We start from the raw sequence: 22,938 nt of genomic DNA on the forward strand, positions 1-22,938 counted from the left end.
ACAGTAAAAATAATATTAATAATATTTAAATTAAGTAATAATTTAAAAGGAAGTCTAAATGTTTTCATGAGCCAAACATCTAATTGTTAAAGTTGAGAACTTGATTGTTGGGACACTTTAACCACCATCTTAGGAGTGATGGGAAGGTCAGATACAGTATAAGCTAGCGTTGCTTTTTCATGTTAATGTTTGACAATGTGAGAAGGGAATTTCATCAAGTTAAGTACAGCCTTATAGATGCTATATTGGAAGCATATACCTTGAATAAGCTTTTGTTCTTCTGAAGATACAGCCTTGAAGTCAACCGAACGTCACACTTATCACTAATGGGAAGTCTTGGACATGGACATGGCCACCCTCTCCTGGGCTTGGCCTCTGTGCAGATAACTATCACCCTCTGCACAAGTCATTGACTGCATTTCTTCAGTGGGCTTTATTACTGTGAAGAAAAACCTTTTATTTCTACCACATGATTTGACACTAAAAATTATTTTTAAAAACTGGACAAAACCAAAGCCACAATGAAAAACCAATGTGTAATATATGTATCATTTTTATGCTTAGAATCAGTTTTATTATTTTTGGAACTATTACAAGACTTGTGTTAAACATGTTGAATGTTGTGAAGAAACAGACTCTTGGGAAATGTGGAAAGCCAATTACAGAAAACATCTCTGCTAGGGCTTGAGAAACACCACAGAGGCACAGAAAAGCTTGTCATCTCCCTTCTCTAACTGCTGAAAATACAGAGGAGTTGCTTTGAAAAAAATATGACTGTCACGTTGTTGTATATTTACAGGCAAAAGACCATAAAATGATACTTCTCAGTTAAATCTACTTATAATGTAGTAGAATATAACATAGAATTATTTTTTTAAAGGCAAATCTGATGTAAGGAAAGTAATATTTTTTAAGATAAAAAATAAATAAAAGTTCTCTCTTCTATTCTCTATTCAAACACCCTGCTTTATTTTTCTTTATAGTAGCTATTACTACTTTATCTTGTATTATGTCTATTTATTTATTTATTTATTTATTTATTTATTTATTTATTTATTGTTGTTTGTGGTCCTCAATAGGATGTAAGCTCCACAAAAATAGGCTATGGCCAGTACCTGACCAGTGCATGGAACCTAATACACATTCAATATATATTGGTTATTGTTGTTGTTTATTGAGATATAATTGACATATAACATATTAGTTTTAGGTGTACAACATAATGATTGGATACATATGTATACTGTAAAATGATCAGCAAAATAAGTCTAATTAACATCCATCACAACACATAGTTAGAATTTTTTTCTTTTAATGAACACTGTTAAGATCTAATCTTTTAGTAACTTTCAAATGTACGATAAACTATTATTAACTATAGTCACCATGTTGTACATTATATTCCCGGGTATTATTCATTTTACACTGGAAATTTTCACCTTTTGACCATCTTCACCCATTTCACCTGCCCCTGCCTCTAGCAACCACTGTATCTATGAGTTCATGTTTGTTTTTTAAAGATTCCATATATAAGTGAGATCATATGGTAGCTGACTTATTTCACTTAGCATAATACCACCATGTTGTCACAAATGGCAAGATTTCATTCTTTTCCATGGCTAAATAAAATTCAGTTACACACACACACACACACACACACACCATTTTCTTTATCCATTCATTCATTAACGGACACTTAAATTGTTCTATTTGTTGATTAACCAGAATTAAGAACACCTTAGTGAATAATACAGAGCCAATGTTAGAGTATATGGTGGTTGTGATGGGGTAGCAGTGATGGGAGAATGTGATTCATGAATCCATGGTTAAGTCATATGAATTTAAAAAGTGAGACTTGGACACTTCCCTCCTTAACTTTTAATGAGGTTTAAAGTAAGACCAAGATGGAAACTTTTGGCCTCTGTGATGATTAATTTTATGTGTGCACAGTGCTCAGATATTTGGTGAAAAATTATTCTAGATGTTTCTGTGAGAATGTTTTTTGGATGAGAGATTAACATTTAAATTAGTGACTTTGAATTAAGCAGATCGCCCTTGATAATAAGGATGGGACTCATCCAATCAGTTGAAAACTGTAATAGAACAAAGACTGATCTCCCCCAATAAGAAGGAATTCTTCCAGCAGACTGCTCTTGGACTTGAACTTTATATTGGCTCTTTGCTTAGCCTCCAGCCTGCTAGGCCGCCTGGTAGATTTTTCACACACACACACACACATCTATTAAATTTATTGATTCTGTTTCTCTGGAGAACTCTGACCAAAATCAATATTGTTTGTAAGATGGGGCCAAACTTAAATATCTATAACTAATATTTAAGCCAAAAATCTCATATATTTATACTCTCTAGCTCATATGACACTTAACTACTTTCGAAGTGGGCCTGCTGATGACGAAACAAATTAAAGGGGGAAAATAACACAAGAATCAAACTACTTAATAAAAATAAGTCTATCCATCCATACAGACTAAAAAGACTGTATACTGAATCTCTGACTTTTCAAGGTAACCTTCTTGTCCTAAATAATTTTTTAATAATATAGTAATAATAGCAGCTGTGCATCAGTATTATATTATATGTTACCTGGTCTAGGAATCTAGTCCTAACCTGGCTTCATTAGTCTGCCTTGCAGAACAAGAAAAAAGAGAGAGGGAAAGGCCTCCTGCCACTGAAGACAGCATTAGCAGGAATCTAGGTAATGAAGAAGATGAAGGTCACAGAAATACTGGGAAGCAAGACGGCTGGATCTGAACAGTAGATTTTGGACTAACTTATCCATCTCTTTCCAGTCTCAGAGGACATAGGGGTAGAAATGTGCAAGGATGGATACCTGCCCTGAAGGTCTAGGCCTCCCAGTGCTCTTCCTCCCATGCAGGCTGGCAGTCGGCGGTGCAAAAGAGAAAGGGGCACATGGGGTGACCCAATCAATGTCAAATTCTCCTCAGTTACATGAAACATTTTCTCCTCTCTTGAGGATGAGCTGGGGAAAGAAAAATCACCTTCTTCTACAGAGCATGCATGGGTGAGGGTAGAGAGGGGAAAGCAATGAGCAAGTACAGTGCTAAAACAGGGAAATTCTCCATAGTCACAAGGAACAACGAGGGGGGAAAAGACTAACCAGGGAGGCAAGGGATGAACCAGAAACATTGTGTCTTGGAGAGAGAGAGAGTCTAATGAAGTGATTAATAGTCAGGAATGTTGTTGAAAGGTTGAGGATAATGAATAAAGGTCATTGTGGGTGATTACATGTCTAAATTTTATGACCTACGGAGGGTCATCATATTTACTTAGTTTCTGAGACCGCTGGGTAAATTATAAATAATTCTGTAACAAGCAGTACTCAGCGTGTCGTTTCTTTAGAGGAATCAAAAATTTTAAATAAACTTACCTTCAGCACACCTGCCCATGACAGAGAAAAAAGATTATGCTAACATGAAGTTAAAGCCGAGGTTTTTAAGCACCATATTTATATTCTAACTTCCCACAGATTTTTTTATTACTTTATATTTTTGAGATTCTCGACCTGTTTCCCATCACATACAGATTAAGACGAGGCTGCTTCTTTCAGAAAACTTACCTGAACTTCTGTACTCCCGCAACACTTTGTTCTGAAATCAGCCAGAAGTTAAGTATTCCCCAAACCGGAATCCTGTCCTCTCTGGTCTTAGACTCAGAATTTAGCAGTGCTCCTGATGTACAGTAATTAAGTACAAAACATTTATTGACTAAATAAAAGAATGAATGATAAGTCATTGGGAAAACAAAATAAGGCGTGCTACCATTGTTATATTTTTACTCTAACTTGGGGCACCAAACTGATAGCAGTGAAATTCACAGTGCAGAATATACATATATTTTAAAATAGTACAAAGTATGACTTGAACATAGGAATACTGGGTCAGGGAAGACTTCCTGAGGGAAACCAATGCCAAAGCTAATCAATCGTAGGGGGTTCAACAGGCCTGGAAGGAGAGCGTCTAGCTCCGGGAATAAGAAGAATATTCAAGGCTGCAGAGTAAGAATCAAAAGCTTAACTCCAGTTTCTAGGGTGGAAAATTAGGCAGAGAAAAGCAAGCCAATCAAGTTAAATGGGCCGAAGAGAGCCTGTTGCTGGTGCAATAGAGGCCAGGGTCAGTTGGAGAGGACCGCAGGGATCGGGCTGAAGGGCTGGGTTTAATGTGGTAGACACCAGGCGCTCTTGCCTAAGGGCCCTTCAGTAGCAATGACGTGATGAAAATGGTGCTTGAAAAAGATTATGCTCGCAGCGGGGGGTCAATCGCCTAATACTATAAAGGGGAACATTTTTACACCTACCACATTCACCCAAACATTGCTCTTTGCTACCCTAACGGGCCCCGGTGACTACAAGAGACTGGTTTTGAAAGGCCCTGCACTTTAGCGGCATATTTCATTCACTCCCTCTGCCAAAGGATTTCTTGTCCCCTTCTTTTCTCTTATCTTTGTACTTTAACAAATGCCCTGCCGCTGGCTAAGAGAGGAGCCGCAATCATTTGTTTTCTGCTGCCTGTGGCAGATTGATGGAAACAGTTGCATTTTAAGCTACTGCTCCGTGTTTCCTTGACAGTGACTTTAGCTGTGACAGGGGCATTAACCTTAGGGGTGAGGAAACAGTTCTTACTTCATGCTTTCTCAGTTCAGAGCTTCTCCTCAGCAGGGAGAACGGAAATCACGCGCATTATTTGGAGCAATTTTGTGATTTATCCACCGGGTACTGACCTATAATCAAGTGAACTTTGCTTAAAGCCTCCGAATGGATTTTTAACTGCTGCTGTGGGGCGAAGGGAGACACTTTCATGCAGCCACCTTCTCAAAAGCAAACTTCTCTAAAAAAAAAAAAGAATTGTCCTGAAGCCCAAGGAGCTCACTGCATCTTTAACCTTGAATTGCCTTGCACCCCGTTTCAAAAATAGAGCACAATTTCATCTTCTTTCTTAAAAACATAGCAAATACAATGAAGACTCCTTGGATTCATTTTTCGTGAAATTTATGTCACAGACTTAAACACCACCATGGTTTTATAAATGAAGATAAAGGTTAACCCATATCAAATTATTTTCCATCCCTGCCCACTCGAATCTTACTAGAGACTTTGAACTAGAAATGTTTTAAGAAATTCACACCTTGCTTATTTCGTTGAAAATTGATGAATCGAATTGATGACTTTAACGGTTAATCAAATTTTTACTAATAAATTTTAAATGAGAATACATTTCATTTTATGCTGCTCTCCAAAGCTTTGGCTTACTGCCTCCTGGGATTATACCAATTGAACACTCTTTGACCTCATGTCAATCTTTTTCTCCTTCTGTACCAAAAAACACCTGAATTAAAACATTTTTTTGAACTTTAAAATATTTTGCTACTTTGAGGATGGAGATCTTCTGGAATGTCACATTACAGGGTTGACTGTAAGGGCCACCGAGAAGTGGCATAGCTCCTTCACAGCAAGATGCCTTGGGCACTGCGTCAGGGGCTGTCGGTTTCAGTGGGTGCCACGTGAAGCGGGCCTGGCAGGCGATGGATGAAGAGAAGAGCCGCTAGGACAGTGAGGAGTGACAGCCGTGTAATCCAGAAAGTAATTGTTCTTCCACATTGTCAGTGGTCAATTTTATGATCACCTCAGTGACTGGCTAAAGTGCTGGCTAAATGAGAACTTAACAAGAGCAGAGAGACTACTTGTAGAAAGAACACCTCCCTCTTAACATTTCCAAAAGGAACCATTCATGTCCAGCAGTTCTGGTCGCAGGAGTAAGAACTGGCATGGAATAGTGGAAATAATAATAATAGGAAACAATTATTTAGTGCTTACTATCTGCCCGATAGTGTTGTAATAGCTTCACGTGGGCTATAACTCAATTCTTATAACCAACTTATGAGGTAAATATTTTATCAGCACCAGTGTTATTGTTTTTCAGATAAGGAAACTGAAATAGAGAAAAATAAAAAATGTAGAAGAACATAAAACTAAATATTATTTAAAAAATAACATGTAAACATTAAAAAGAATTTTATATACATCTGTATATTTATGCATGTATATGAGCATCAAAATAGGATCATATGTGAAATATACTGGCAAAGGAAAAAATAAATAAGAGAAATTTGGATACATTATGATGACATTATGTGCAAAATATCTCTATTTAATACATAGAAAAATGCATACTCTTTTGAAAAGTGGCAAAAATCTTGGCTGAATTATTTTCTGTTGTTGGGTGCAAAGTGGAACATTAAGTGATGAACTTGAATAATTAGCTGAGGAGATTTCCCAGCAAAATGTTGAAGATGCAGCCTGGTTGCTCCTTACTGCTTAGAGTAAATGTGAGAGGAAAGAGATGCATTTAAAAAGGAACTGTTATGTAGAACGGAACAAGAACCTGATGATTTGGAAAATGATCAGCCTATCCAGATAGTGTGGCCACAATGAGATGCCACCGTGAGCTTACCAGCATGGCTGAAACTAAAAAGGTTGCCCCCACAAAAAGTTGGTGCGGATGTGAATGAACTGGAAATTCATAACCTGCCTGTGGAACATAAAATGCTGTAACCACTATGAAAAGCCATTTGGCAAATTTCATTTAAAGAGCTACACATAACACCTATTGTATGATCCAGGCCTTCTACTTCTAGATATTTACCTAAGGAAAGAAAAAAAAAGTACAAGTCCATATGAGGACTGGTACATGAATGTTCATAGCATCTTTATTTGTTCTAATCCAAAACTTGAAACAACACAGATGTCCATCAACAGGTGAATAGAAAAATTGACTGTTGTGTATCTATATAATGGAATACTACTCAGCATTAAAAAAGAATGAAGTAGGAGCTGTAGATTAATCTAAGAATAATTATACTGAGTGAAAGGAAGCAAAGAGCACACATCTGTATAATTTCATTTATATAAAACCATATAAAATGAGAACTACAGTGACAAAGGCTAATAGGTAGTTGCTTATAGATGGGCAACAGTGGGTAAGGATTGTAAATGAAAAAGAAAAAAATGTTTCAGAGTGATAGATTTGTCTGTTATCTTGATTGTAGTGATGGTTTCATGTATCAAAATTTATCAATGTATACACTTTAAATATATGTGGTATCATATATATATCAGTTATATTTCAATAAAACTGTTAAAAATATGTTAAGATCATTTCTCCATCTTGTTAAATATTTTTCAAAATATCTGGTATAACATATTACCATGCCGATAAATCATAATTTATATAAACATTCTCCTAGTTATATAAAAATTATTATATTTAATATCTAATTTAATTTTGTTATTCATTAGTATAATGAAAAGCAAAATATACAAAGGGGGTTGTTTTTCATATTTAGATCTAGCAGCTGTTTTACAACAGATATAGAAAAAAATAGCTATATATTTCTGAGTAGAGTTCTTCTTTCTCAACAATTTTTTTTAATCTTTGTTAGTGCTAGTTCAAAGTAAAGCATAAACGAGACAGATATTTGAGAAATATTTGTCAAGTAATTATGTGTGGTGAAGATTGCTAGCAGAAACTTAGGCCTGTGTTCTAGTTACCTCCTTGACATATTTTAAAACTATATTCCTAAATGTTCTTTAAGTTTTAAGTGAAGCCACAGGATTAGGTTTTGTTGCCAATGGATTGCCACAAATAAACGCAATATATTCCATGTTGATGCCTGGCCCACACGCACCCCCTCCTGTGAGCCTCCATGCTCTCTTTCCTGGTCTGCTGCTGGGTCTAACATAACTTCTAGAGGGCTTGGGAGCCTCAGAGGATGATGTGGCCATAGATACAAAGAGCCTGGGTCCCTAAATGACTTCATGGAGAATTGCCTTTTTTCTCCCAACTAATTCACAATAGTCTATGACACAAGAAAGAAAATACCACCTACTGTATTAAGTCATCGAAGTTTTGGAATGGTTTGTTATAGCAGTTAGCCTACGGTGACTAAATAACTTTATGTCGTGTATATCAAATTGTAAATGACTATATGTTTGAAAATAAATGAGGTTGTCCCTAAAGAGAAATACATAGCAATTCTAAGACATATGAAGTAAATTTTTATTCTACTGCTCTAATTCACTTCAGGTATCTGCTACTGCTTTTCGCTTCAGTGATATGAAAATACATAAAGTGCATGTGGATGAATAGGAGGGTAGGGTGATATGAGTGCGACTGATGAGAAATAATGCTGATTTGATAGATGCTGGGAACCAATAGTTTAAAATTATTTGTAAAACTAGAATAAACAGATGTAGCACATTTGTTGAGATGATATAAATAAGAGCTTGAACAGATATTTAAAATTATTTAAATGCCTGCAATTTAAGTTTTGGTCATCTTTATTGAGCTGGTTAGAATTTATTTTAATTACCCATGAAAAATACTAATCTCTAGTGACTTCCAAAAAATTTTATAACTGCCCTTTGAAAGGACTGTGACATTCTCAGATATACAGTGTCACTTTTGTATTTCTAGTAACTTGGTTTTTATTTCTCACTTTCCACAGGAATACAGGGTTTAAATGAGTCCTTACTATTTGTAGCTCCTTTTTCCTAGTTGGTAATGTTGCATAACACTCCAGTGTACCTACTGAAGCAATGAATTATCCTGAAATGTTATTTATCAGTCATCTGTGCCCCCATAGTGACAGGGCGTGAACCACTTAGACCTTTTAATTTTCTAATGCCTAAACATACAACTCAAAGTAGTTTGAGACATGGTCTGGGATTCTCCAAAGAATTTCACTCTAGAAATAAGTTCAGGTACTTACAAGGTAGATCTACGGTAAATTTAAATTGGAAGCTTACTGTGTCATTTACTTACATGTAAATTTGGAACAAGTTAGTTATCGGGCCTTTTTAATTTCTGATCTATAACATGTTGATAATTTATAGAGAGATTATGAAATTTAAGTAATAGCTTTACATATTTTTCAATAAAACTCTTTTATAAATATAAGCTATGTAGGACAAGCCCCAGGTCTTCAGGGGTGTCCCATTGGCCTTTTGTAAACATGGAGTAAGTTCTCTAGAACCTCCCTCCTCTCTAGTTGCCAAGGGTCTTCCAGAACAGAGATACTGGGATAGGGTGTGAATCATACACTCAGACCCAATTTGGGCCCCAGGCATCACCATTAGGAACTGAGTGAAAACTAGTATCATGCTGGTAGACTCTGCCTCACAGATGTGTGATGTTGGATGTGCATAGCTTAAAAATATATGTTGAATGACAGTGAATTTGGAATATTAATATGAAAATTACTATAAAATAAAATAAATTAGAATGTCCCTTCTATGTTAGGTATATGTCCTTCCTGTTCAGAATACCAATTGTATCAAACATGGCCAACTTCACATATTTTATTATCTGATTGTCCCCTGCACGTATGTGGGTTTGTTGTTCCTGTTAGCATTACTGTACCCACACTTCACAATTCACTCTCAATCAGCCCACCTCTTCCAATGAACATGAATAATTTAGTGAATCAGGAGATGGGAACTGAAGGAGAAAAATACTCTGGCATATTTTCACTGCAGGAAAGTACTTGTTCATTGCTCCAGATTTCACATAGAAATATTATTTTTAATATTTAAAATAAAAGTTATGCTTGGAACTTAAATTCTTACTGTCCAAATAGCAACTAGCAAAGAAGCTGTGGTTGTGTGGCTTTATATATTTGCTTTCATATTTGTGAAGAATTTATATCGACACTGCCTGTTTGAAGGATAATTTGGCAATAATTAACAAAATTTCAAATGAGTATAGTCTTTGACTAAAAAGAACTTATATCAAAATTATCCACACCCTATACACAAAGATATTTGTATAAGAATATGCAATGTATCATCATCACGAAATATGAAAAAACAATTGCATACAACTTAAGTGTCCATTGGTAGTGTTATGGTAAAAATAATCATTGCATGTTCTATTATGTAACAGTATATGCAGCTGTTAAAATTAATGAGATAGCCCGGCCGGCCGTGGCTCAGCGGTTGAGCATCGACCTGGGATCCAGGCGATCGGGGTTCGATTCCCAGTCGGGGCACATGCCCGGGTTGCGGGCTCGATCAGTGACTCTCTCATCATTGGTGTTTCTATCTCTCTCTCTCCCTCTCCTTTCCTCTCTCTGAAATCAATTAAGATATATTTTAAAAAAATAAATAACAATAATAAGATAGATGTATATGTACTAATATGACAAATATCCCATAATATATAGTATTGTGGAGGGTAAAGAGCAAATTCCAATATGAGTAAATATATATGTATATATTTATATTTTATGTAAAATGTCTAAAAATATACATAAAAGCATTCATAGTAATTTATGATTTACTTTTAAGTATTACTTTATACTTTCTGTTTAAATTTTTTACAATAAGCATATATTACACCTATAATTATGAGGAAAATTAAAAAACCAAAAGAACAAAGTAATTATTCCACAACAAATTATTGACTTTTGATCTGTTTAATCCATTTTATTCAAATATCTTTATTGTTTATTGAACACACTATGTCCATGATGCTGAATAGAGAATGGTAAGCAACCCAACAGGGCTCTCTTGGGGTTTGCATACTGGTGCTTAAGCTTGAATTTGGATTTTTCTTTCCTCACTTGTAAGAAGTTCAAGTATACTCCTGGTACTTCTGTTTCTTATTATCACATTACTTTCTAATATTGTTATTAAACAAAATAGCTTATTGAGATCATGTCTGTAAAAACATCTCCAGGTTTCCTTCAAACTTCCCTAAACAATTTCCTCAAACATGCTCTTGGCTCTCATTCTTTATTGAGTCTCTTCTTTCTCACTCACCATGATTCAAATGTCTCCATGGTATTTATCTCTAGCCCTTAATTCTTGTGAAAGTCAAGCTTGCCTAACTACTTATTAGTAAACATTTAAAATATATCTGTCACCTTAAACTCATGTTCAGAACTAAACTTTTTATCTTACTTCAAAATATTCCCTTTGCTTTCCTTATATATGTATGTTCTCTTCACCATTAAATTCACAAACCCCAGGTTCAAAACTAGGAATCCACTTTGATCTCTTCCTTGACTTTAATAGCCTATCAGCTTTCAAATCTGGTCAGTTCTGCCTTTGAACTGTTACTGCTCATAGCCTCTCCTATCACCAACATCACCGCCCTAGCCAAGGCCCAATTATGCTCACTGCTGGTCTCTTGTAACCCTTCTAAATGATTTTTTCCAGTCACCAGTTTTTCCCCCATTCACTTCATCTTGTCCATTGATATGTCTGACAATTGAAAATAAAAACTTTTAGTAAGCATCTAGTTTTTGCAGGGCTCTACTTAGATATTGAAGAATTACAGGAAAATGAATCATAAACCTTAACTTTGCAGGAATCTAAACATGTTCAATCCTTTCCCCCAGAACATTTATCACTTAACTGATTTCTTCCCAATTCTAGTCCCAATAAGTAGTCCCAATAAGTAGTCCCAATTCTTTCTTAGGATCTTCAAGGTCCCCTCATGCAGCTATGCAGACTTTTTTTTTTCTCAAATGAACTTTATTTTCAAATTCAACATTTGAAAATATTAAGAAGACAGAGAAAACAGAATCCAGTACAAGACAGATGTACAGGCTTTCAGAACACCATGGCCAGATCTCCTCCCCATTCCCATCAAATCCCCTCACTTCTACATCCTGCCCCCACCTTGACCTGACAGTGAAACAACTGGGCCCAATCTCACTTTCAGCTGGTTGCAGATCAGCCTCACTGGCACTTGAACTCTCCTTTCATGCTTCAGACAAAAGTCTAGGGTGGTTCTGTCCCTGTGTCTAAGGGAGAGAACACTCAAAACTGGAAACATATTCATCATCTCCTAAGCCCCAGATGAGAAAAATGTTAATCTTAGGTAAGGTCAGGCTCCTCCTCCAAGAAGAAACAAGGGCCCAGGCACTGACCTACAGAATCTTCCTCCACTTAAATTAGTCTACCAACTCTTAGATATTCGGGCTCCCTGCTTTCCTATTTTGATCATTGTGATGTTCCTATTCTCTGTAAAGATCCTTTATTTTGTTACCTGCAAGTCCAAGTCCTCAAATTCAGCTCAAGGGCTGTCCATCCACCAAATCTCCCTGGTTATTTGATTAAATGATTTTTTTTTTCAGTTGGCAATACCATAACTTTTGATGACACCTTTTATATTGCACTTATAATTTTATATTGCATTTTAGTAATTTAAATACAAATCTTATTTCTATATTCCACAATCAGCTACCTTATGGCAGGATTCACACCTTATTCTTTGGATAGTCCATACATGGACTAAATATGTTTTTAAAGCAAATGAATAACCATAGTTTCCATTAGAAAAAAATAATATGTAAATAGCCTCTTAAAAGAGAAAAGAATGTATTATCGTCCTCTCTAACATTGGTTTATCTTGGATTTTATTTTTTTCTGAATCAGGAATTGTATACATGCTTAGTAAATGCAATTTTCTGATTATCACCTCCTAAATTATCCACTAAATACAATTAAAATTATAATCAACACCAAGATTTTTTTAATCCAAATTTTTGCTATATGGACTTTTGATCAAGTAATATCAAGAAAAAAATCAACCATTTATTAAATATAACAAGCATCTTAAAATGACGGCTTTGATAGTCAGCATTTTTTCCATAGCTCTCTTTCATCTAGTAGAAAAAATTATTAATGAAGACACGTGTTTAACAAAACACCCACATTATCCAAATCAGATGTACAAGGGATTTTCTTCACTTTGCCTAATGTTTTATAGACAGTGAAGAAAAATAACATTTTGCTGCTATCTCATGACCTTTAAAAGGCTGGACTCCCCAAGCAGCTTTGCTAAACTAGAAGACTTGCTTTCATGAAGCAGCCTAAATTTAAATTCTGATCTACCTTGATGGTTCTAATTTGTAAAATGAATAGATTTCCAAGAGAAAGCTTTAGCCTTGTTCCTCTATAAAGCAAGAGCTGTGAGAGAATTATTTTCATGCCTGCTTCTTAGCATAACTGCTGCATATATCTTGTTGTGTACAAGAGACTCCAGAAATAACATAGTTTCTTGAGCATGTGACTTCATGATATTCTCCTGAACCTCTGGGATGGAAGGGGGTCACAATAACAAAGAGGAGATTTCTTATATGAGCGACATTCCTCAGACATCTGATGATTTGAGGTCACCAAGCAGGTCCTGGTCAATTGTTTGGAAAGAAACAATATCTTTATCAACAAAAGGGAAATGAGGCAGAAAGATAAAGAGTTCTCCTTGAGAGTGAATGAAATGTTATTGCAAATAGCTTGGGTGGCAGACAAAGCTGGAATCAAGAGTTGAATTTGTTAGACTACAAGTAAATTACACAATCTCTAGAAACTTCCATTTCTTCAATTGCAAAATGCTTATGATTATACCACCTAAACAAAGAGTGTAATGACAGTTATATGTGATAATTCATATAAAATGCCTAGCACTTTTCTTGATATAATTCTCTAACGCTATTAGCATTATGAACGTTGCGAATATAGAACTGAAGCACCTTGCAGCAGACATTGCTGACACTGACCCACCTAGGTAACTACTTTATGCTTTTCGAACAGATCCTCAATTCTGTATACATTTCTACCCTCTCCCTCAAAAATCTATATGGCTGAGGGAACCTGGCTTCACCTCTCAACTCCAGGAGATTAATTCCCATCAAGTTGTTCAGTGCTGATCAGTGATACTAACCTCTCCTCAGAGGCTAATTGGAAGCTATGAGACTGATCTTTCTCATTCATAAAAGAAAGGCACAGAAAGCCCCTCTTTTTACACTGCTGATGTGAGCATGGATGCATGTAGCTTTGTTTGCTACTGGCAACCATTGTACCACCATGAGGAATCATTCTGGGAACCAGCTTTAGGAAGAAGCCAAGGACAAAGCATAGAGATGGAAACACGTGGTCTTTAATGATGTCACTACATCCCTATGTCAATAAGCCTTCCCAACCACTAGTTTTCTGGTGATGTAAGTAAATGCTTTTGTTATTGTTTAAACAGCTTTGACTTCAGTTTTCTATTCATTGCAGCTAGAAGAGTACCAACTCAGAATCTGTGTAGAGACCAAAGATTATAATTTTAAGCAAATATTAAAAAATAATTGTTTTAAACATTTTGACCTTTTAAATTCCGTTCCAATTTGAATCCCGAGTTCATTTTATATATATAAACTCGGGATTCAAATATATATATATATTTGAAATATATATATATATATATATATATATATATATATCCTTAGTTTCTCTTTAAAATTATACTGCAGTAAGGAGGGAATCTGAAGAAAGGATAAGTCAACAGCATGTCACTTTTTGCACAAATATCCCTAACCTTTACTATTCATATAGATTTAAAATATATATATGTATATATATATATTTATTGATTGATTTCAGAGAGAGGAAAGGAGAGGGTGAGAGAGAGAGACAGAAACATCAATGATGAGAGAGTCGTCATTGATCGGCTGCCCCCTGCATGCCCCCGACCGGGGATCGAGCCAGCAACCTAGGCCTGTGCTCTGACTGGGAATCGAACCTTGGTCTCCTGGATCCTAGGTCGATGCTCAAACTCTGAGCCATGCTCAGCCAGGCCATACAGATTTTTTAAGTCATTTGCTTGAACACTCCTAATATTTGAGACACATAATTTTCTTAAAACATCACCCCTACATGATTTTTCCTGACTTTTTCCCCCAAGAACTAAGACATGAACTGCCTTTCACCCCAGTATAGCCTCTTATGTCCCATAGCTTTGGCTATTATTTATGCTGACCATTTTCAAATGTTATCTATAGCTCAGACTTTTCTTAAATTCCAAAGCTGTGCATTTATCTGCCTCCTGAAAAATTTTACTTGCGATTTGGATACTTAAATCTAGTGTCCAAAGTGGATAGCATTTTTTCCCCTCCAAAACTTAATTTCTTCTGTTATCCAATTCTTAGTGAAGGCTATTATTAGTCACCTAGTCTCCCAAGTTATTTTATATTCCTTCCAGACTCTTCCTTGTCACCAATCTCCAGTGATGAACAAGTACTGTAGATTATATCAGCTTATCACCTCTCTTGGTTCTCTTCCTTTCTGCATTTCTGCGGCTTCTACTTAAGTCAGGCTTTCATCATTCTTTGGCTTATCTACCAGAATATGCTTCTAATTTGTCAAATTGCTTCTAGTCTCTTTTCTCTTACACTATCCACAGTGTTGCCAGAGCAAACTTTTCTTTCATCAACCCAGTTGTCATGCCATTTTCTGCACACTATTGCCTGTTGAAAATATCTAAATAAAATAGGTGTGTTTTTTGTTTTGTTTGTTTGTTTTTAATGATCTATGTCTGGCTAGCTTTACGGCTTCAAACTTACAGGCCTTTACTACCCACCTTTCACACCCTTCTTTCTTAGGCCACAGCTCTCTCTAGGCAGGATCCTATTACGCCCCCATACCATTTTATGGCCTACCTACTCCATGTGGGTAATGATGAGATCTCATTGAGATCTCACTCATCTTAAATAGGTATCATCTCTCTGAGTGATGGAACAGAAGAGGTGGTCTATACGTGTTCATTAAAAAAATAGGGAATGGACAACTTCCCAAATTGTCAGAAGTTAAAGCAAAGCCCGTAGTTATTCAACTATAAATAAGAAAAATTTGAGAAGTATTCATACACCAGTGAAACAAATTGAGAAGCTCACCCAGAAGTTCTGGCTGTAAAGGCATTCTGAAAGGGCATTTGTCTTTCCTGAACACCAAAATCTTCACTACAACTCAGGCATGTGATTTTAAGAATATATATTGTTTCTTTTACCTGATGCTTTATGTACAAAGAAATCAAAGAAACCAAAAGATTAGTTTTGAACACCTGGACTATTGAGTAGTTAATTTTATTGTTTGTTGCCAGATCACTGCTTTTTTCTTCTGTAAGCGATTTAAACAAATAGTTTTTAAACTCTGGACTTTAAAGACTAACTAAATGTGTGGATATAAAAGAGCCCTGGTTTTTATAGAATGTACTTGAGAGCCTACATATCCAAATGATATTGATCCGTCAAAGTGTGCAACTAGGTTATTTTGCTAAATACATCTATGTAATTCCCCTTTTAAAATTATTTTCACCGATGAACTCCAAATCCCAAAAGAACCAGCACTATTACTTATTCCAGAAATACATTTCTTTGATCAAATACTATTTTCTTTTCACTCACCGAACAGATATCTTGTATGAATCTATTCTGTGTCTCACTAGGAATAAAAAACAGTGATCAAAATGAACAGAAACCTCTGCTTTCAAAGTGCTCATCCTCTAAAGATGCCCAATATCTGACTTATCTCTCTTGCTCTGAGTCCACAGATGAAACATGCACATACACATGTATATACACACATGTACACACACACTGGATGTAGTATAGAGAGAACTCTGGGTCATACTGATATTGGTAACTTTAAGTAAAAAAAATCAATACCTTTAAATTGATTGATAATGGTATTTTTACTAATTAGGTATAAAATTTGAATTACTACTATTATTCAACTTTAGTAATGGGTTTGTTTGTATATAATAGTACTTATTGTGACTAAGACAGGTAAAAAAATAATTTTTGTAAATTATTATAATTCTCTATGTAAAATAGATTTAAAGCATAATGGATTAATATTTTGTAATTTTTACTTTATACTATAAATTCAAATATTTTGCTACCCTAGGATAAGAAATTACTTGTAGCTCTGGTGACCCTGGGTGGGTGATGTTATGTGGATAATACTATCAAAGTTATTTTCTGACACACAATAATGAGAATGTATGCAAAACACTTGGCTGTTCTGTGGTAGTTATTGTCTGTCTAATACAGTCGTTTGTTCTTTAACCGAAGCTGATTGAGTTAATAACTGAATGTTTGGAATAGTGATTCACAGCTGGCTTTCTCTATATGTTTGAATTTACCATGGTAACCATGAATTGGTTTTGTTACTGTGTTGTGTATTGCTTTAAATTAAACTGAGGGGATTAACAATTGAATGGTAATTATAAAAGCTGTAAGGCTGATTTTTATTATCTTGGTTATTTTCTATCTATTATACTCACATACAGACCCTATAACTTTCCAACTGTCCATCACCACCAACAAAGCAATAGGTTATGCCTGTTAAACATCACATATCCTAACTGATGTACTAATGTGAACATCATTTTTACATTTTCATTATTTTAAATTCTAAGAGTATTTGAGAAGCTATAATGTTGAAAGTACTACCTGTGTACATATATATAGTGATATTATAAATTTGAGTAGTTCATTATACTTTCACCATAATTTTTGCTACTTTATCTTTCCTTTAAAGGTATAACACATCGCCTTTGTCCAGTGGATCAGTTGGCTAGAGCATCTCCTCCTACACCAAAAGTTACGGGTTTGATTCCCCATCAGAGCACATACCTAGGTTACTGGTTCAATTCTAGGTTATGGGTTCAGTCCCCAGTCAGGGTGCACATGGAAGGCAACAGATTGATGTTTCTCTCTCACATCAATGTTTTTTTCTCTCTCTCTCCCATCCCCTCTCTAAAAAAATAAAGATATAATACATTTATTTTGAAATATCACATGAATTCTTATGTTTCTTTTTTGTAAAATAATAGAATCACCCATTTCATAGGCTAGCAAAAAGTGGGAAATTTTTCTTATATTATTTCCCCCAGCCTGACAGTAATAGAGCAAAAAGCAAAGTGAAAATTTTCTATTTGACTTAGTTCCAGTTTATCTTTTATGAATTTTTTTTTTTTCTGCCAGTTACTAATAGAACAATCTTCTTAGGTCAAAGTTTTTGTCATTTTTGTTCCCTGTTCTAAAACTTTTAATGACTTGCCATTACTATGATTTTTCACATTCTTTGACCTAATATGCAAGACCCTATATAATAAGACCAATTTTTTAAATTTTATTTTTTTAAGTAATCCTAACTAATGTTTTACCTATGGCAAAAATATAAGAAGGTGTATATTTTAAAATTAACCCTATTATCAATATGGAGGCAAGCAAACTGTCTAACATTAGGTTCTAATGTTAATTCATTTGCGAGATAATAAACTGGGCCTGCAGAAGCAAAATAGAAATAAGCAAACCCCTGTGGGATATGCCTCTTAGAATGGTCTTCAACTGTAGGGTGTTTTTAATGTAATAAACATTAAGAGGTATCAAATGTAATTTAGCTGACGAATTTAAGGGAGACATAATCCTGTGGTCACTTCATAGCTGGATCCTTTCTGTCCTGGGCCAAAAGACTGGATATCTTTTAAACACAAGTCTCTGTAAATACAGAGACTGACAAATGCATATTAATGTTCACAAAGATATGAGGCAAGAACAGCATTTACAAACTTGAATACAAAACTAAGATAAATTCACTTAAAATCTCACTATCCTTTTTGTTGGTCAAACTGTATTAGAATTTTGTTTGTTTTTATGTTGTTTTTCTGTAGACTTTTTGCTGATTGTTTTAGGTGCAAAATTTCAGTTGGACAGTTAAAGAATTATACTTAAGAAATCATGGTGAAATCTCCATAAGTAACTGAATTCATATAAATTCATTTCAACAGGTTTTCCTTAAGGGCCTACTGCATACAATGCATAGAGAATGACTGATGGAAGTGTACAGTTGATGCGGGTAGAGATGTAAGGGCTGATTCTTACCTTTTTTTTTAATATGTCTTTATTGATTTCAGCGAGAGGAAGGGAGAGGGAGAGGGAGTAATAGAAACATCAACGATGAGCGATGAGCGATGAACGAGTCATTGACTGGCTGCCTCCTGCACGCCCCCCACTGGGGATCAGCCCACAGCCAGGGCCTGTGCCCTGACCAGGAATCAAACTGAGATCTCCTGTACCATAGGTTGATGCTCAACAGCTGAGCCATGCTGGCTGGGCTGACTCTTACTTTATGATAGAAGTAGATGTTCCTTTTGTAATAAATCATAAATGCAGAAGCAATGAATGAAAGTTGTATGAAAGCAACTATCAGCTTAATATTAAAAAGAACTTAATTGAGAACTATCAAAAAATGAAATGGGTGATAGTGTGTCAAAGAGACTATACTCTGGATTCATATATTGAGGAAAATTTGGCCTAAATTATTTCTAGGTCCATTCTATGCACGGTAACATGTGCTAGAGAAGAGTACAGGAAAACTAGAGGTTTGAGTAACTCGTTCTGGTTATGATATTTACTAGTTGATTAAATTAGACCAGGTACTTCAATTTGGAGCCTTAAGTTCCTTTATCTGTTGGTATTTAAGAAGGTACTTCCTTAACAATAACTTAATGGCACTGAATTCATACCTGATGGGAAAAATAATTCGGTTGTCAAGAAAAAATATGCAAAAAAAAAAGGAGACTAATTTGGGCATATCATCTTCACAATGAATTTTAGCAGAATACTTTTTAAATTATAACTGAATTATTTACAACCAGATGTACTAGCATTCTGTATATGTGAAAAGCAATGGTATTGTTACAAAATTATTTTAAGTAATTCATAATTGGGTAAGGTAAGGATATTCATTTCTGTATATTTAAAATTCCAGAAGCTTCTCATTCTGATAGAATTTACTCATTCTGAGTAAATTTATTTGATTTCTATGCATACATCCATGTAAATTTTAATTGGATTTATGCCTCAGGGTTCTCATTAAAGATCAATTAAAAATATTAAGCACCTAACTGAAAGCTGTCATCTGAGGAACATGACATTAGCCTTTTCTCAGGACCATCATTTAGTATTTTTACAACTGTATTTATCTCTGTGAATTTATTTAGTCAAAATTTGTGTTACACTGCAAATAACTCAAACCAATTCAAAAAGACAATATTATATTAAAATCATAATTGTTGTCATCATCCATCGTACTTTCTGCCTTTTTGTTCAGTGGAGAAATAAGATCTTTTAAGAATATCAATGATTCCTCTAATCCTAGACCATCCTCTCGGACCTGAGGGGTTCATTCCAGAAGAAAACAGTATTTGTTACAGTTCATTTCCTGTTGCTTCTTTAGGGAAATGAATGTAACATTTCAGTGCCAGAAAAGAAAAAGCTGGGGGGCGGGGTGCATTTTCAAATGTCAGTAGGCCCATATGATATCTGACCTAGGAAAAAGTTCTAAACTAGAATAACTCTCCCTGCCCCACTTCATCACTGAGCACAGACCTCCTGCTGCTCTTGCTGGGCTCTGGGACAGGAGTGCTTTTGTACTCCTTGAATGGAATATTTTGCATTGAAAATATACTAAATATCACTCAGCCTTAAATATCTAGAGCTACCAAGTGAATACTTTTAGAATCAGATTGAGGGGCACAGATAGTTCCCAGAAAAGAGAGATAATGAAAGCAACTATTTAACTACTTTTACCAACTATTTTATTATAATACATAAACTTTAATATATGAAAAACATATTTCCTAAACTTCGATAATCAATAGTGACAGCTCTGAATTCTTAACCAATAGATAATATTACTATTTCATACTTGTATGTTACTTGTTCATGTGACTTGATATATATGTTATCCTGACTTATGCCCATTGCAGTGTTTTCAGTTATATAACAGGGCCTCAGTAGCCTTATTTTTGAGATCAAGAAATTGAGGCACACAGTTACTAAGTAAACTAGTCAAAGTCAAGCAGTTAAGGAATGGCCAGGCAAGGACAACAGCTGTGTCACAGCAACAAATATATATTGTTTCCCTACCATTTGTGAAACACTGGCTGTATATACTCATTTTCAGTCTTTATCAGGATGTGGCAATGAGATTTTAGACCACATTTTGCAAAATATGCAATCATTAAAAATACTAGGATCAGCTCTTTGTGAATTTGGGTAAATCTAATAGTTCCATGTCAGAGTTTCTGTCCATGCAATGCCTGCCTAGGAACTAGAGGGGGGGAATTTATAAAAGCGGTGAATAGTTTTCTGGATAGTGTGTACTATAACCTCTTATACTTTTTTTTTCCTATACAAAGGGACTATAAAACCAAGTCTTCAAGAAGTACTGCCCTTTATTTCCCCACCTTCAGAGTTAGCCCAGCTTGTATTACTTGCTGTTGAGTGTAATGCAAGGAGTGCTGAAAAGAATGAAACTTGGCTACCTCCCCAACTTTCACTGGCTCCTCTTTCTGCCAAGAGCACCCTTGATAACTTCTAGGTACCTCTCTTCTTTGCCGTGGTGCCATACATTTTATTGGACTTGACACATCGATTGTTATTTGACCCAATACAGATGCCGAGAATTAAGAATATTAATCAGGGGGTGTGAAAAACTTTCTCTCTTCTCTAGCTGTGTGATGTGCTGATCTCAGGCCAGCACTAGCTGCAGCACAAGGGATGCCAGCAAGGGAGGAAGCAAAGGTAGGGGCTTGGTAGAATCACACCTGCCCTTCGGACATTTTATTATGAGGCCAGTGGAACCCTGTATTTTTTTAAGGCAAACTGACACAAATTTCCTCTTAGTTGCAAATAATTACAAACTAAGTGAGAAAAATGGATAATCCAATTTAGAGAGTATTGGTGGATTAACTGGGCACCTGAAGCTTGCATTAGTTGTGATATTAACTTGCCCCTACAATGTAATTTAATGTGATAATTATGGCTGCATTGCATCATAAATTTTTAATTTGTCTCTTCCATGCTATACATTCCAAGAAGGTAAAGAACAATTCTGTTTGGTTTACTGCGGATGACCCTGTGTCTACTATAGTTTGTGACACAGACTAAATGTTCACTAAATCTTCATAAAAAGAAAGGAAGAAAAAAGGGAGGGGGGAAAGAAAAAAAATAGGTCCAGCACTGTTCCTAACTCAGAGACAGGGAATTTGTACAGGAGACTAGATTACAGTGAATACTTTAAAAATGTTATAAAAATTGTACAACAGCCCAAAGAATACCCATCATTATTTTCTTAAATGTTACCTTGGAAGGTTCATAGAACTCTAATATAAAATAAAAGTCACTTTAAAAAATTCTAAATACTCAACCCGGATGTTTAAAACATATACAAGTTTACCCTTTTAGTTTTTCTAATGTGTAATATAGCACATACAAATTACAAGAGCTGCACTCAACATTAAAAACTGTATCTGATTTAGGATGACCTTATTAACAGCTACTGCAGATTTCAAAACTATCAGAGCAAGAAGGACTATATTCTTAAAATTCAGTTTAATGCTTTTAAGTACTCTGTTTTATTTTACCTTCTTTCTTCCACAGAAAAATACAACACTCAAATCTGTTATTTCTCTAACAATGATCCTTGAAATTATATTCATCTGAATAACAGGACAGATATTTCTTTCACTTGATCTACAACAACTCCCTGCAAAGAACGAGGGCTGCAAATATCTCATGGCCTGAATATGAACACTTTATTAACATATATTCAGATCTGATTTTCTCAGTAAGATGAGAGCCCTTTGGGAATGTTTGGACACTTGCTATGATCCAAGCTTTGAGTCATCTTTACCAAAACAATTATCACCCTTAACTGTTTTGATTTCTATAAAGCATGCCCACTCTTAAAGATGGTGTTAGCTTCAAATATATCAGGAAATAAAAATATTGGTTTAGTGAATACCTGCCTAAATGCATATAAATATTGTTTTATGAAATTCTTATAAGATTTAATATTCTATCTCTTTTCTATTTGCAATCATAATCATCTTGGTACATTAAACAGGCTTTCTGCTTTTTACCTTTTATTTGTTTACAGACAGATTATTCTGATGGGTTAAATATCCATTTTAATAGAATGAATATGAAATTTGCTGTGTATGTCAGAAATCTGTCACCCTAACATTAACTTTATGTTTATAGGAAACCCTAAAGACTCCA

This window comes from Miniopterus schreibersii (assembly GCF_964146895.1).
Source record: "Miniopterus schreibersii genome assembly, chromosome: 2".
In the NCBI taxonomy this organism is placed as follows: Eukaryota; Metazoa; Chordata; class Mammalia; order Chiroptera; family Miniopteridae; genus Miniopterus; species Miniopterus schreibersii.